Genomic DNA, 16089 nt, shown 5'->3' with positions numbered 1-16089 from the left:
CGGCACCAATGTTACGAGAGTTACTTGAAACGGGTAGATTTGGGCCTAAACGTGAGGTTTAGACTCCTTTCAGAATGAGATGCTCTTTTGACTCTTTAGTTGACTGATGCTATCTGAGCTCTTTGGAGAGGTTGGTAGGGGGTATCTTCAAAGGACTTTGATACTTAAGTTAGTAAAGGTTTTAGACATATTTTTAGTTGAATGGAGTTTGATGAATACCTGAGGGTATCAGGGTATTTATAGTTGTAGGTGGTGAGCTAGTAACCACTTATAAAGTGGTTTCACCTTTGGTGGTGGGTAGTTACTTTATTTTGTTAGGAAATTTGTTGAGATCCCCCTTTCTAGATTTATAGGAGTTGTTATAACCTCTTATTTAAATACATGAGCTTAATTGTAGGAGCAGTTAGGATTTTGAGTACCAGGTCGTACAGATACAGTCGGACGCGTAGGTATAGTGAATTTGAACTCTACATAAGAATTGAATATATCAAGTCGGCCCTATGAGATCGGGCGCACTAGCAAAATGAATTTGATTTTTGTATTTGGACTTTGTCTATTTTTGGGCCTAACTAAGTTGTGGGCTAGAATATGAATAACTAGTAAGTTAAATAATGTAATAGAACATGCATAAACGAAATTTAAGTTTTATATCAAAAGGAATTTATTTTCAACAAATTGCTACATTGAAATTAATCGTCTGTCTATTTTAAAATAATTATTTATTTATATGTATTGATATTTTATCAAAATATATCATTATTTTAGAACAAAAAAAATAAATTTATTAGAAAAACACATTTACTAAAAGAATATTTGTTTTAAAATTGAGGAAGTAGATATTAAGTATTTTTTTTACTTGAACAGTATTATTACTTACAATAAATACTTTTCTATGTCCTCTTTCAATTAAAAGTGGTCATATATGTACACTTGATTGATATAATATATTGTTTCTACAAACTATTATTTCATTATTTGAATCTTTACTTGACTTGTCCATGCATAATAATTAATCCTATTATAAATTTTATATCTTTTAAAAATCTTTCTTTCAAGTAATATTAATCAATATTTTAATTTTAAATTTTAAATTTTAAATTATATATCTATTGTGAAACATACCTAAAATACACTGTTAAGTGATTTAGGTTTGAAAAATATTAGAATATCAAAGAGAATTAGAAAAAAAATTAATGTAATTTATTATGATATTATTCTATAATTAGCATACTCATTAGCGTACTACTCTTGGTCTATATATTGATAAAAAAAACTTGTAATCAAGTGAAAAAATGAATATGGTACTTTTCTAAATTATTCTTCTTCTTTTTTCTAAATCCTTTGTACCAAAATAACATGGTACCAGAACAGTGTTAGGTTCTGAAAATTCAGAAGTATCATCATTGTCCCAGTAATACTACCAAAACCTAACATGTCCTATCTGAAGAAACCAGCAGAACTACCAATCCAAAATCAACCATTTCTGACCAATTGACATTACAAATTGTAAATATGCTATGCAATATTCTTGGAATGCAATCATCACAGTTGTCAGAATTGGTTTCAAATTAAATGGAGATAATTATCTATTATGGACAACTCTAATGAAAAATCAATTGGTGGAAGAGGAATGAAAGGTCACCTAACAGGGGTACCGCTGGCACTGGCATAGACGGAACTAGCATATGATCAATGGAAAAAAGTAGATCAAACACTTTTTACCTGGATTATCCAAAATATCGAAGCAAATCTGATGAACAACGTGTCTTAATTTCCAATTGAAAAGGAACTATGGGACGGTCTGGCAACCACTTATGGAAGCGGTACTGATCCGATAAAAATCTATGACCTACATTGACGAGCCAACACTCAGAAACAAGGACAAGATACCCTAGAGAAATTTTGGAACAAATTACAAGCCATATGGATGGCCATTGACAGAAAACAACCAAATTCCATGAAATCCCATGAAGATATTCTGATTTTTAACCGATTAAAACAAGAATAGAGGTTGTATCAGTTCTTTACTGGAATTGATGAAAAATTCGAAACAATCATAAGGGATTTACTGAAGCAAGAGACATCTCCTTTATTTGAATCCTCCTATGCTGCTAGCCGTAGGGAGGCGGCCCAACTTCAGATCTTGAAGCCTATCATTGACGGTATAGGTGATGCATCACAAGGAGAAATCGGGATCGAACTAGCTGCAAAAAGTATAGCAAACGAAGACGTACAGAAATGTCTCAAAAACTGCTTTCAAGCATTCGTCACCATAGGACAAGGAGGATAATAGTCATCTCTCCTACACACACTATGGAATGAAGAAACACACAAAAAAAATTGCTATAGGATTGTGGGTTACCTAGATTAGTGAACAAACAATCCCAAATTATCGAAAAATCAGAGCAAAGGAGCCACTGCTGTGAGCATCCTAGAGTTCACTAGCAACAACGGCAGCTAGGCCAGAAGAGAGGAAGCAAGTCGCGATGGCAAGGCAGCAGTGGCGTAAGGGCTGAAACTGTGCCAGAAGGTAAGGAGGAAGAAAGAGAGACGCAAAATCAGAATCCAATTAAAAAATAAATGAATGGATTTTCGATTGTGGGGCTATTGATACTATGACCCATGACCTCCATGATTTCAAGAGCTTGACTATACCTTTAAAAGTCTATATTGAAACAGTTAATGAAGAATTAATTGATGTTAAAGGTGGAGGCTCCATTATTTTTTTAAAAAAATTGAAATTAAAAAATTAACTCTATATACCTTCACTATCATCAAAATTATTTTCTGTTAGTCAAGTAACAAAGGAACTAAATTGTGTGGTACTCATGTATTCTACCTTTGTTTTACAGGACATTCTTACGAAGGAGACGTTGATTAAGTAGCACACCAGGGTTATGTCATGCTTGCTCACGGAACGGTTACTAGGCAACTTTGGTTATGGCACAGGCGTCTCGGACATCCTTCATTTGGGGACCTCAAGTTTTTATTTCCTAATCTTTTTACAAGTAGTACTAAACCCCTCAAATGCGAAACTTGTATTCGTGTAAAAAATCACAGAGTTTCTTTTCCTCCCACCAACACTAGAGTCAATTCCATTTTTCTTTAATACACTCTGATGTGTGGAGCCCAGCCCCTATTTTTCATAATAATTTTTAATATTTTGTGTTATTTGTGGACGATTTCTCTCGCATGACTTGGGTATATTTTTTAAAACACAAATCTGAAGTACCTGATAAATTCTTTGCTTTCTACCAAATGATTCAAACTCAATTTAACAAGAAAATCCAAGTACTTTGCTCAAATAATGGTGAAAAATTTATAAACCAATCAATGCGTGATTTTTTTATGCAAAAATGGTCTTATTCATCAAACTTCCTGCCCAAATACACCCTAACAAAATGGTGTGGCTGAGCAGCGAAATTGTAAGTTACTTGAGATGAATCGAGCCATGCTTTTTGATGCACAAGTTCCAAAAACCTTTTGGCCTGAAGCTATAGCGACCTCTGCCTACTTACTGAATTGCCTACCTACCCAAGTTCTCCACCACAAAATACCTTTACAAGTCTTGGCTACTCAGACTGCAATCTCGCCTATTCTAACCTTACCACCTCGAGTATTTGGATGTTTCATCTTTGTCCATATCCCAAAAGTTAATAGAACCAAACTTGATCCTTGCGCAAAAAAATGTGTTTTTGTTGGGTATTCTACACACTAAAAAGGGTATAGGTGCTACAATCCAATCACTCGTTGTGTTCATGTGACCTTGGATTGTGATTTTTTAGAATTTGAATTTCACTTCAGCCACCAACATGGCATTCAGGGGAAGAACAATAATGAACCACCAAGTTGGCTAAATAACCTTTGTTGCCCAGAAACTGTTCAAACAAAGCAAGTAGATGGAGCCACCGAGCATACTTCACTCAATGTAGGAAACAACTCAGTACATACAACCAATGAAAGTCCTTTTGAGAATGTCAAACAAGACGTAAGTGATGAGCGGATAATTTGTATGCTTTTTGGCATTGTTTTTAGTATGTTTTTAGTATGATCTAGTTAGTTTTTAGTATATTCTTATTAGTTTTTAGTTAAAATTCACTTTTCTGGACTTTACTATGAGTTTGTGTATTTTTCTGTGATTTCAGGTATTTTCTGGCTGAAATTGAGGGACCTGAGCAAAAATCTGATTCAGAGACTAAAAAGGACTGCAGATGCTGTTGGATTCTGACCTCCCTGAACTAGAAGTGGATTTTCTGGAGCTACAGAAGCCCAATTGGCGCGCTCTCAACGGCGTTGGAAAGTAGACATTCTGGGCTTTCCAGCAATATATGATAGTCCATACTTTGCCCAAGATTTGATGGCCCAAACCGGCGTTCAAAGTCACCTTCAGAATTCCCAGCGTTAAACGCCGGAACTGGCACCAAAGTGGGAGTTAAACGCCCAAACTGGCACAAAAGCTAGCGTTTAACTCCAAGAGAAGTCTCTACACGAAAATGCTTCAATGCTCAGCCCAAGCACACACCAAGTGGGCCCGGAAGTGGATTTTTATGTCGTTTACTCATCTTTGTAATTCTTAAGCTACTAGTTCCCTATAAATAGGACCTTTTACTATTGTATTTTCATCTTCTGATCTTTGGAATCTTTTGATCTTTAGATCTTTTGATCACTTTGGGAGGCTGGCCTCACGGCCATGCCTAGACCTTGTTCTTATGTATTTTCAACGGTGGAGTTTCTACACACCATAGATTAAGGTGTGGAGCTCTGCTGTACCTCGAGTATTAATGCAATTACTATTGTTCTTCTATTCAATTCCGCTTGTTCTTTGTCCAAGATATCACTTGTTCTTCAACTTGATGAATGTGATGATCCGTGACACTCATCACCATTCTCACCTATGAACGTGTGACTGACAACCACCTCCGTTCTACCTTAGATTGGGTGGATATCTCTTGGATTCTTTAACCGGAATCTTCGTGGTTTAGGCGAGAACTGATGGCGGCATTCAAGAGAATCCGGAAGGTCTAACCTTGTCTGTGGTATTCTGAGTAGGATTCAATGATTAAATGACTGTGACGTGCTTCAAACTCCTAGCAGGCGGGGCGTTAGTGACAGACACAAAAGAATCACTGGATTCTATTCTGGCCTGAACGAGAACCGACAGATGGATAGCCGTGCCGTGACAGGGTGCGTTGAACATTTCCACTAAGAGGATGGGAGGTAGCCACTGACAACGGTGAAACCCTTGCATAAGCTTGCCATGGAAAGGAGCAAGAAGGATTGGATGAAGACAGTAGAAAAGCAGAGAGACGGAAGGGACAGCATCTTCATGCGCTTATCTGAAGCTCTTACCAATGAATTACATAAGTATCTCTATCTTTATCTTTATGTTCTATTCATCATCTATACCCATATGAGTCTGCCTGACTAAGATTTACAAGGTGACCATAGCTTGCTTCATACCAACAATCTCCGTGGGATCGACCCTTACTCGCGTAAGGTTTATTACTTGGACGACCCAGTGCACTTGCTGGTCAGTGGTGCGAAGTTGTAGTGATCACAGTTTCCGCCCACCAGTAAGTAATTGCCAATCTGGTGATTTACTCTCTGTTTTTAATGAGGCAGCTAACAATAACAGTATAGCATTGGAACATGAAGAACCAGAGCCTAATACCTTTATTCTTCCTCCAAGAAGAAACAATGGAATTCCTCCTGATCGGTATTCACCAAAACATGTTTTCCGTAATTCAAGATACCCGATAAGGGTGGCTAGAGAAGGAATAGCAAATATTGCAAAGGCTTTCTCAACTACACTCTTGACAAAAGATATTCCAAGAACTATCCAAGAAGCCAATGAAAAAGCTGAATGACGAAAAGCCATGAATACAGAAATAAAAGCTCTAGAGAAGAACGGAACTTGGGAGAAGTATATCCTACCAATAGGAAAAAAGCTAGTCGAGTGCAAATGGGTTTTTACCATTAAACACAAGGCAGATGGCACCATTGAACGATACAAGGCAAAGTTGGGGGCCAAAGGTTATACACAGACCTATGGTATCGATTACACTGAAACTTTTTCACCGGTTGCAAAGATTAACACCATCAGAGTATTGTTTTCAATAGCAGTAAATGAAGATTGGTCACTCCATCAATTTGATGTCAAGAATGCTTTCTTGCATGGAGAATTAAAAGAAGAAGTGTACATGGATACTCCTCCAGACTTCTCAACGGGATTTAGAAAACTTGAAGTTTGCCAGTTAAAGAAGGCTCTTTATGGGCTTAAACAATCTCCACGTGCCTGGTTTGGAAGATTCACAGTGGTCATGAAAAGGTATGGGTACAAGGAAAGCAACTCTGATCATACCTTTTTAAAAAAAAAACGAGAAGATTTAATCACTTATTTAATAATCTATGTGGATGATATATCATAACGGGAATGGTGGATTGCAAATCAATAGATACACCCATGAAAGTTAATCACAAGTTGAAGATAGTAGAAGGTACCACCCTAGCAGATAAGGAAAGGTACTAGTGATTGGTTGGGAAACTAATTTACTTATCATATACTCGGCCTGACATAGTTTATGCTGTGAGAATAATAAGTCAGTTTATGCATAAGCCACAAGAAGATCTTATGAAAACTACTATGAGGATAGTTTGATATTTGAAGGGAGCTCCAGGAAGTGGAATCATATTCAAAATGAATGGTCATTTGAAGGTTGAGGCATACACTAACGCAGATTGGGCAGGCAACCCAAACAATAGGAGGTCAACAGCTGGTTACTTTACACATGTTGGAGGAACATGGTAACTTGGAAAAGTAAGAAGCAGAAAATTGTAGGACTTTCAAGCGTAGAGGCAGAATTTTGAGGGATCGTTAAAGGCATAACTGAAGTATTGTGGGTAAGAAAATTGATGACTGAGATTGGGTTTCCACCACAATTGCTAAGTCAGTTGAAATGCGACAACAAAACTGCAATCAGCATTTCAGAAAACCTCGTACAACATGATAAAACAAAAGATGTTGAGGTGGATCGATACTTTATCAAAGAAAAAATTGAGAATGATACTATTGAGCTTCCATTTGTGAGATCAGAAGATCAGTTGGCTGATATTCTTACTAAAGCAGTTTCAAGACAAGCCCTTACTAAAGTTCTAACCAAGTTGAGTATTGGTGATCCAACTACTCACCTTGAGGGTGAGTATTAGAATATTATAATTAGGGAACAAAATCAGAAAAATATCAAAAAGAATCAGAAAAAAATCAATGTAATTTATTAGAATATTATTCTATAATTAGCGTACTCGTTAGCGTACTCTTAGTTTATATATTAGTATGAAACTTGTAATCAAATGAAGAAATGAATATGATACTTTTTTAAATTATTCTTCTTTTCTTTCCTAAATTCTTTGTACCAAAATAACAAAAAAGAAGTCAAAGGTGTGATGAAGGTGCTAAATGTGCCTTCACATCATTTTTAAATAAACATTAAAAAAAATTACAATAAAAAATGGCTAATATTAATTTTTTTTTCAAATTTAAATAATACACTAATAAATATATATATGAGGGTTGATGACATAATGACGTCTCCTTATGAAATATTACGATTAGAGAGCCAATTTTTCATTCATGGGCCATATTGTAATTGAAAAATTATACATAAAGAATCTTAATCTTAAAAGTGGAAGCCCGGCACATATATAAAATAAAAAGAAGAACGTAAGGTATTAAAAGGAGACATTGTAGCTAGCTTTTTCTTCTTTTATATCTGGCCGCTTGCTCAAGAAATCTTTCTTTGACTTGAATAACAACAACGAATATATAGGCAAGAAAAAAAAAAAAAGAAAAACAAAAAAATTGTTCCTTGATTGCGGAAACCTTTTTGCCTTGCACACACAAGGATGTAGAACCCCTCTTTTTGTGCCTTGATTCTACAATAACAAGTAATAAAATTACACCTTGTCTTGCAAATTCTATGCCAATTCAAATTCAATTGGTCATTCAAAAAAAAAATGGAATTCTTGTTTTCTTGTGTGTTATTTATAATTTTTAAACAAAAGGAATCTAGTGTATGAAATAGAGACACACTCTAACTAGAGATAGATGGTGTGAAAGCATTGAACGTGCATGCCTAAAAACAAAGGAGGCATTCACATAAAAAAGGACTAATTTGCTTTGTCTGTAAGAATCGAATAAAATATTTCTCTCTTTCCACACACAAGTCACAACTCCTTTTTTGCTTCTTTTATCATAATATGTTTCATATTGAAAAAGAAAGAAAAGAAAGGTGGAAAACAAATATTCCATATTATACTTGGTTAACTTTGAAATTTTCAAACAGAAGGCAATAATCTAAATATATATGCTGTCGCATCAAATTAATGCGAATTAGATAATTGATTATTATTACGTGCATTAATGTAATTTGAGACTAAACATGCAAAATATATATTTCACTTAATCAAGTATATTCTAATTCCTACGTACAACATAATAATAATAATAATAATAATAATAATAATAATAATAATAATAATAATAATAATACTGAGTTACATATTTTATTATGAACCAACAAAAGTATGATATGCCAATGAGAATAAAGAAAAAATAATAAATAACTCTCTAATCGTTTATTAGAAAAAAAAATTTATCATTAAATTTAATTATAAATAATTTTTTATTTTTGTAAGCATGAGACACGTGCTAGAATCCAAAAAAAATCTATGTATTTTTTGTTTACAAAAATTAGAGATTTATTTGTAATAAATTTAATAAAAAAACTTCATAATTTTTGTGGTAAAAGGTTCTATTTGTTATTTTTTGAGAATGAATCATTATTCTCCAGAAATTAAGAAGGCATCACTAACGACAAAGCAACAAAGTGCTAATATATGCTATGACTCTACTAAATGTTGAACATCAGTTTTGCTTTGTGGAAACAAATAGGAAAAACCTTAATTATTGTATATTGGTAATGAAAAGCTTATATAAGTTAATATCGATTAATTCACCAAAGTCAAAACGAGCATTAGAGTAAATAGGCTGAGCACGTATAATCACATTTACAAATTGATTACTGTAAAAGCTTTCATAATATTAAAGACTTCATCTCCCTCGTTTTCATAAGACTTTTAGTTTTACACAAATTGTTTGAACATTCGTACCAAAAAATCCCCACAAATATTACACTCTAACAAATACATGTCCGGTGTAACTAGATATCTTTTTAAAATTGTCCATCATTTTGTAATTAAAAAAGGAAAAAATTAAAAAATAAATAACTTTTTATAAAAAACAAATAATTTTTTATAAAAATGGATATATAAATTAATTAAATAATATTATTGAAATAAAAAACTAATTAAAGACTAAAAATTTAAAAAATAAGTAACATTTTTCATACATGTCCATATGCAATTGTCGCTCACATTACTTTCAAGGAAGCCAAAGATGTCGCAGAAGCCTTGTCTTGGTGACAATTTATTTACCTCGTAAGTAATCACACCTAAATTCGAATTTTGGTTGAGACTAAATTATAGATAAAAATTCATAAAAATATTATGTATATAAATAGATAATGTATGTGAGTTTATAATATTATAATGCTTAAAGTTGAGTGTCACCTAACTTACTAAAAAAAAAAAAAAAAAAAAACTAAAGAACGCAGACACATATGTATGTCTTCCATGATTTAGCTATCAAGGAGAAAAATTAAAATGTCTTCCATGATTTGTGTGTATATGGGGTCCCCTAGGTAGTCCCTACGACCTCTGTTGATTTGGAGAGCGATAGTACATGAAGGTCACTTTAGAAATTTCACATTCATTTGCCTTTTTTGTTGACAGTTCATCATACATACAAACGTACTGCATTTGGGATTTAGTCCTTTTACCACTACATTCAATTCATAAGAGAATTGGATAAAGGAAAGTGAGGATGTCATGCTTTAGTCTTTAGACAAAGGCTACGAAACACACGGATTTTATATCGAGTTGTTGTATTTATGTATTAGATATATTTTAGATATGATATTCGTTAATGTTTGTTTAATATGTGTATTTATTGTATTCAATTGTGTCTTAATAAGAAGAGTTATGCTATATATAAATCTTTTTTGTCTTACATGTTTTATAAATTAGACTAAATCTAACAAAAGTTATATTTTAAAGCGTGTTTTCACTCACGACGCTTTTTTTTTTCATGTTCCTCTTTCTCTGCTTTCTCTTCTTTTTTTTTCTTTTTCTTTGCGTTTCTCCTCCTTTTTTTTCGTGTGTCTCATCTTCATCGTTTTTTTTATTACTGTTGTTGTTGTTGTATTTCTTTCCTCCTCCTCTTTCTATTGATTTTGCAATATTATATATTTTTTTTGTTTGATTTTTTCTCTAAAAAAATTATAAGAAAACGAAATAAGAAGATGAGGAAGAAGAAGCAATAGAAGATGAGGAGGAAGAAGAGAAAGAGTTTTGAATTATACAGAACTTATTAGAATAAAAATACACCAAAAAATTCTTAAAATACACCCAAATATCTTCGTGTTACACCCAAATTTGCTGCAAATACAGAAAAATATTTTTTCTAATGCTGCATTTTTTTCTTTTTTTTTTCCTTATTTCTTTCTTTCTTTTAGTTAAATGAATGTAAGTTCATCATCTTCTAAGTAATTTTGCAGCATTATGTGTTTTTTCTTCTTCTTTTTTGATTTTTTTGTTTTTATTCTTGTTAAGAGAATAAAATAAGAAGAAATTTGAAAAGATAAAATAAAAAGAAAAAGATGAATAAGAAAAAAAAAGAAGAAGATGGTGATGATGATAAAAAAAGTAAAAGATGAAGAAGAGGAAGAGAAAGAGTTTTGAATTATGTAAAACTTATCAGAATAAAAATACAACAAAAAATTCTTAAAATATATTCAAATATCTTCGTATTACACCCAAATATCTTTGTGCTATACCCAAATTTGTTGCAAAAAAATATTTTCTTTAATGCTATATTTTTTCTTTTTAATTGAACAACACCTTAGGAGGAGGAAGAGGTGGTGTTGATGACGATAATAACGAGAGAGAAAAAAAAGTGAAAATGTGTGAATATAAATGACTTGTATAACTTGTATGGAAAAACGATTGTGTATGAAGAATATGTCTAATAAAAAAATAAAAAGTTTTTTTTTGAATACTTAGATACATTTAAATATCATCACGTATCAGTATATTTAATTTAATTATTAATATATATTCTTAAAATAAATTTAGAAATAATATATATTTTTATTTATTAAAATAAAAATATTTTAAATATTTTATATAATTAACATAAGATACTAAAAAAATTTAAAAAATTAATTTATATTTTAATATCAATAAAATATCAAAATATTATAATTTATCTAAAAAATACTTTATATTTTATAATGCGAATTCTTTTGTCTTATAAAATTTTAAAATTTAGGTATCAACGTAAATATAGACCAATAAAATAAAAAGTTTTACAAAAAACTGTAACGTCAATTTATTATAAGGACCAAAAATATATTAAAAATAAATTGAACATTATTTATATATAAATATATTAGTAATTAATTTTAATATTTTAGTGACTGATTTTAATGTATAAATAATATTTTTATTTTTTTAATAATTGATAAATTCATTACAGAATTTTTTAAATTACTTATTTAGTATATTTTGTTTTTTCAAACATTTATAAATTCATCGTAAAATTTTTCAAGAACAATTTATACTTATCCTATTTTATATATATATATATATATATATATATATATATATATATATATATATAATTTTATTAATTTTACTTTTATTTTGGGTAGTCTTACATATTTATTTCTGTAGATAATGATTCATATTTTTTATTTTCTTTAAACTAACATTTAGGTTTTCCTTTTAGAAAAATGTTTGTACATGATTATTTCCCTATATAATATATTCACTTAATTTCCTATATAAATGGCTATAAAATGTTCACAGTATAAACACAAAATTTCTCCTGAAAAACAGTTGGGCCATTAATTTGATTGCAATTTTACTCTCTTATATCCTTTTGTATATAGTTTCTACCATATTTAATTTAGCATAAGTTGCATCCATTAAAAATGCTATGGATTAAAATATTAATATCGAATTTAAATAAAGGGTATGTGCTTGTTTAAGCGTCATTAAATTAATAAAAAAATATATTTTTTATTTATTTTTTAATTTATCTGATAAATTTTTAATAATAAAAGTAAAAATACTAAAAAAATAAAAAATATATTTTTTAAAAAGTTATAATTTATATTATTTTTTAAAAAAAATTTAAAAAAAGATATTTTTTATATAATAAATTAAAAAATACTTATATCTTATTTTACACAAATATAATTGATAAATAAAAAAATATTTTTATATAAGATATTCAAATATAAAATCACGTTTATTTTTGTAAAAATTTTTGTTTAAAATTTCAAGAATGACGCCCAAATAAGCCCTATGTATAGTATCCATTAAATTAGAACTAGTGAAAAAATAAAATTTTCATTCTAAAGTTAAAAAATGAGTAAAATAAAAAAATAAGAATCTAATTATTCTTAAATTAAATTTGTAAAATTCATCTATAATAGAAGTTATAAATTTAATGATGATTAATTATTTTACTTTATTAATTTATAATTTTTCTAAATTTAGAGGATTGTTCTTTCTAGTAAAACACATTTTTTAAGAATATTTTAGTATAATAAACTAAGGACTAATTAATTACGAATTTGAATTTTATTTAAAAATTTATTATAAATTAATAAATTATTATATACACAAAATAAAATTTAAATTTTTATATTTATTTAAGTAAATTAATGAATTAACTATTACACCAGCAAAAATTAGTCTACGAAACACATCAATGCACATTGAATAAGTAATTTATAAAAAGATTGAAAAAAAGGGGGGGAGAATGGATCCTTTTCGATAGAAAAAAAATTAGATGATGTCTAATGTTCAATTTTATTATTTATTGTTCTCTCTCCTATTTAATTTAGTCCCACTTATAAAATTAAAGGTAAAAAATTACACTTTATTCTAAGTGTTCAAAAAAATGAAGAGGATTCATTCCAAAAAAAAGGGTGTTTTCACTGCCTCCATACATATACTATAAATTATCTTAATTACAATAATTTAGCATCTTTAATTTGTATGGTCCTACAATAATTTAGCTATATATACCCCATATTTGTGTCCGTGTAATAGGTTCTAATAAGAAAAATATTATTTTCGGGATCATGCAAACGTCAAAGTAAATAATAATAAGGACATGATTGGTGCTATTTGACCATTAACTTTTACGAGAAACGATTAAATAATTATCTTTATTTCATGACAAAGTCAAGCAGTGGCCCAGGTTTGGTGCACATAATGGAGATTTAGAGATATGATATCTTGCTTATTGTTGTAATCCAAATTTTATTGCTTTTGGCATCAATCACTTCCGTGGGGGAGGAAATAATAAGATACATGAAACAGTAGGTATTACATGCAACTAATAAGCCAATTAAGGTCAGCTCAGTTGGTGTAGTTATCTAAGTTATGATTTTCCTTTTCTTATCTTTCGGGTTGGAATTTCACAATTAGGGGGTAACAAACGGGTCACAACCTATCGAATTGGGTCATTTAACTCACAAAAACTATAATTGGGCTAAATATTTGTGATCGGCAAAAAAGATCAGTTTACGGACTTATTTGTCCTATCCATCTCTTTCTTAAACTAATCCGTAGATTTTGACCGGGTGTGGCAAACAAGTCCAAGTGTCCAACAAATACCTATTTATTTTTTCTTTTATAATCAATATATAAAATTCAATACCACTTCAAAAGAAAAAACCCAACCCACTCTCTCATGTTGACGCTCAATGTCCCTTTTGTTCCATTCTCCTAAACCCTAAATTGATCTGACCAAAAAAAAAAAAAAACCCCTAAATTGCACCTCCCTCTCCGCTTTCCTCAGTTTGCCACTTATTTGCTCTCCCCTCTCTCTTCTCTCTTCTCCCCTCTTCTCAGTTCGCCTAAAAAGATTGGTTCATCTTTGATTCGCTTATGCTGGCTGCTGCTCGTTGCTTCTCGTTGCTGCTTCAACTTCTCTAAGATTTGCCAACACTGCCTTTTTTCTTGTTGGAGATATGCTTATCGTCGTAGTTCTCCTGTGTTTGCTGGCACCTCTAACCGTCCGTTCTTGTTCACCTTTGATCGCCACTTCTGTTCTTTCTTTACACTCTATTTGCTTCTGCAATCTCTTTTGTGATTTCGAAATTAAAATAAAAAAAATCTGTGGCAGACCAGTCCCGGCAGCTCGTCATTAGACCTACAATTAATTCAATATAAAGGCTATGTAATGTTAGCCAATAAATAATAGCTTAAATAGAATAGTTTTTTCATACTCAGATTAATGGGTTCGAAGTCTTCCTAAAATAAAAAAACTATGCAATGTCATGGTAACTGAGTTTCAATGTATCAATTAATACAATTATTCTCTTTTATTCATTACTATCTCTCTCTTTATTAATCTTACTTTAGTTCTCTGCAACCTATAATATGGGAAAATGATCTATCCAGAAATAAATGAGAGAGAATGCAATAAATGATGAGATCTTTCATTGAATATCATCCACTTTATTTATGCTCTTTTTTGTATTTTTTTTTACTACAACAAAAATTATTTTGAGACAAATTTTTAGTAATAATAACATAATAGCCACAATATGTCTTATTTAATTTATATTTTTGTGATAATTATATATTTATTATTATTAATTACTACTACATGTTATAGTAATTATTTATTTTTTCTGGCCATTAAAAAAAGTTATTACTGGTAATGATAAAATTGTTCTTAAAATTTTTTAGCAATAAAGCATAAAACGATTCATGGTCAATTGTTAGTAAATATATTAGTGATTATTTTTATTGTCGTTAAAAATGAAATAATGGACGCAGAAAATAATTTTTCTAGTAGTACCTCCAACCTGCTGTGTTCTCGGCTCCAATTCTCTTCATCATGGGCATGGCCTCCATTACTGATTAAATACATAAGAATCAACTTGTTTCTATCCCTAACAAGCTCACTAAAAATTTCTTTGATGGAGACACATTGTCATTTCAACTATTACTCTTATTATACAATTTCTTGTTCACATGTTATGATGTTACTGTGCCATACATGTATATATAGGCTGACTATGCACTGTTATTGTAACTGAATTCTAATTCGTCAATCAATACATTCATACTCTTTTAATTCATGGGTCTATCTACTGTAAAGATACATTTCTGTATAGATTTACAGATTTTTATTTTATTGATTTAAAAGCGTATCTCTAAAAGTGTTGTTTAAAAAGAAAGTGTTACCTTTAATCGTTAACTTGGCTCTGATACCAATTTTTTAAACAATTTTTTAACGTTGACTTTTCTTTTAATTTCTTTTTTGAAATTTCTATTAACTCTTCATATTTTACTTTGAATAAGTTTATAATTTGTATAAATTCAATTGGTGGTGTTTTATTTAAAGGAAAATAATTTGCAAATTCATAATCTAAAGTATTGACCATTTCTACTATTTCTCTTGCATTTATTACTAGTCCTTGATGTATATTTATAGTTTTGATTTATAACTTTTCAATCTTGTTTTAGTTTATAATATTCTTTTTTGCATGGATTATTGTATATAAAATCTTTTATCTGTTTGTCTTTTTCTTTAATATATTTTCTCAAATCCTCACTAACTTCTTTTATTTCTACACTTTCTCTTGTTTCTAAATATGTGTTTAATTTTTCAATTTCATTCTCTATTTTTTCTTTCAACAGCTTTAATTCTTTTAAGTCATAATATGGTTTTCTAGGCATTTATAAATTTTTTAAGTTTAATTCCAACTTGTTTATATTTATTCTTATTTCTATCCTTTTTATTATAAGATCATCAATTTCAATCTGAAGATTATTTAATTCCCTTTTATACTCCTTTATTTTACTTTTTAATTTTCTCGTCCTTTTTCTTTTTATTTTATTTTCTGGTTTTTCAATCTTTTTATGCTTCATTATTTATTTTAA

The sequence above is a fragment of the Arachis stenosperma genome, chromosome 2, assembly GCF_014773155.1.
Source record: "Arachis stenosperma cultivar V10309 chromosome 2, arast.V10309.gnm1.PFL2, whole genome shotgun sequence".
NCBI classification, from domain to species: domain Eukaryota; kingdom Viridiplantae; phylum Streptophyta; class Magnoliopsida; order Fabales; family Fabaceae; genus Arachis; species Arachis stenosperma.
The sequence above is the reverse complement of the archived record's forward strand: the minus strand, read 5'-3'. Positions refer to the sequence as shown.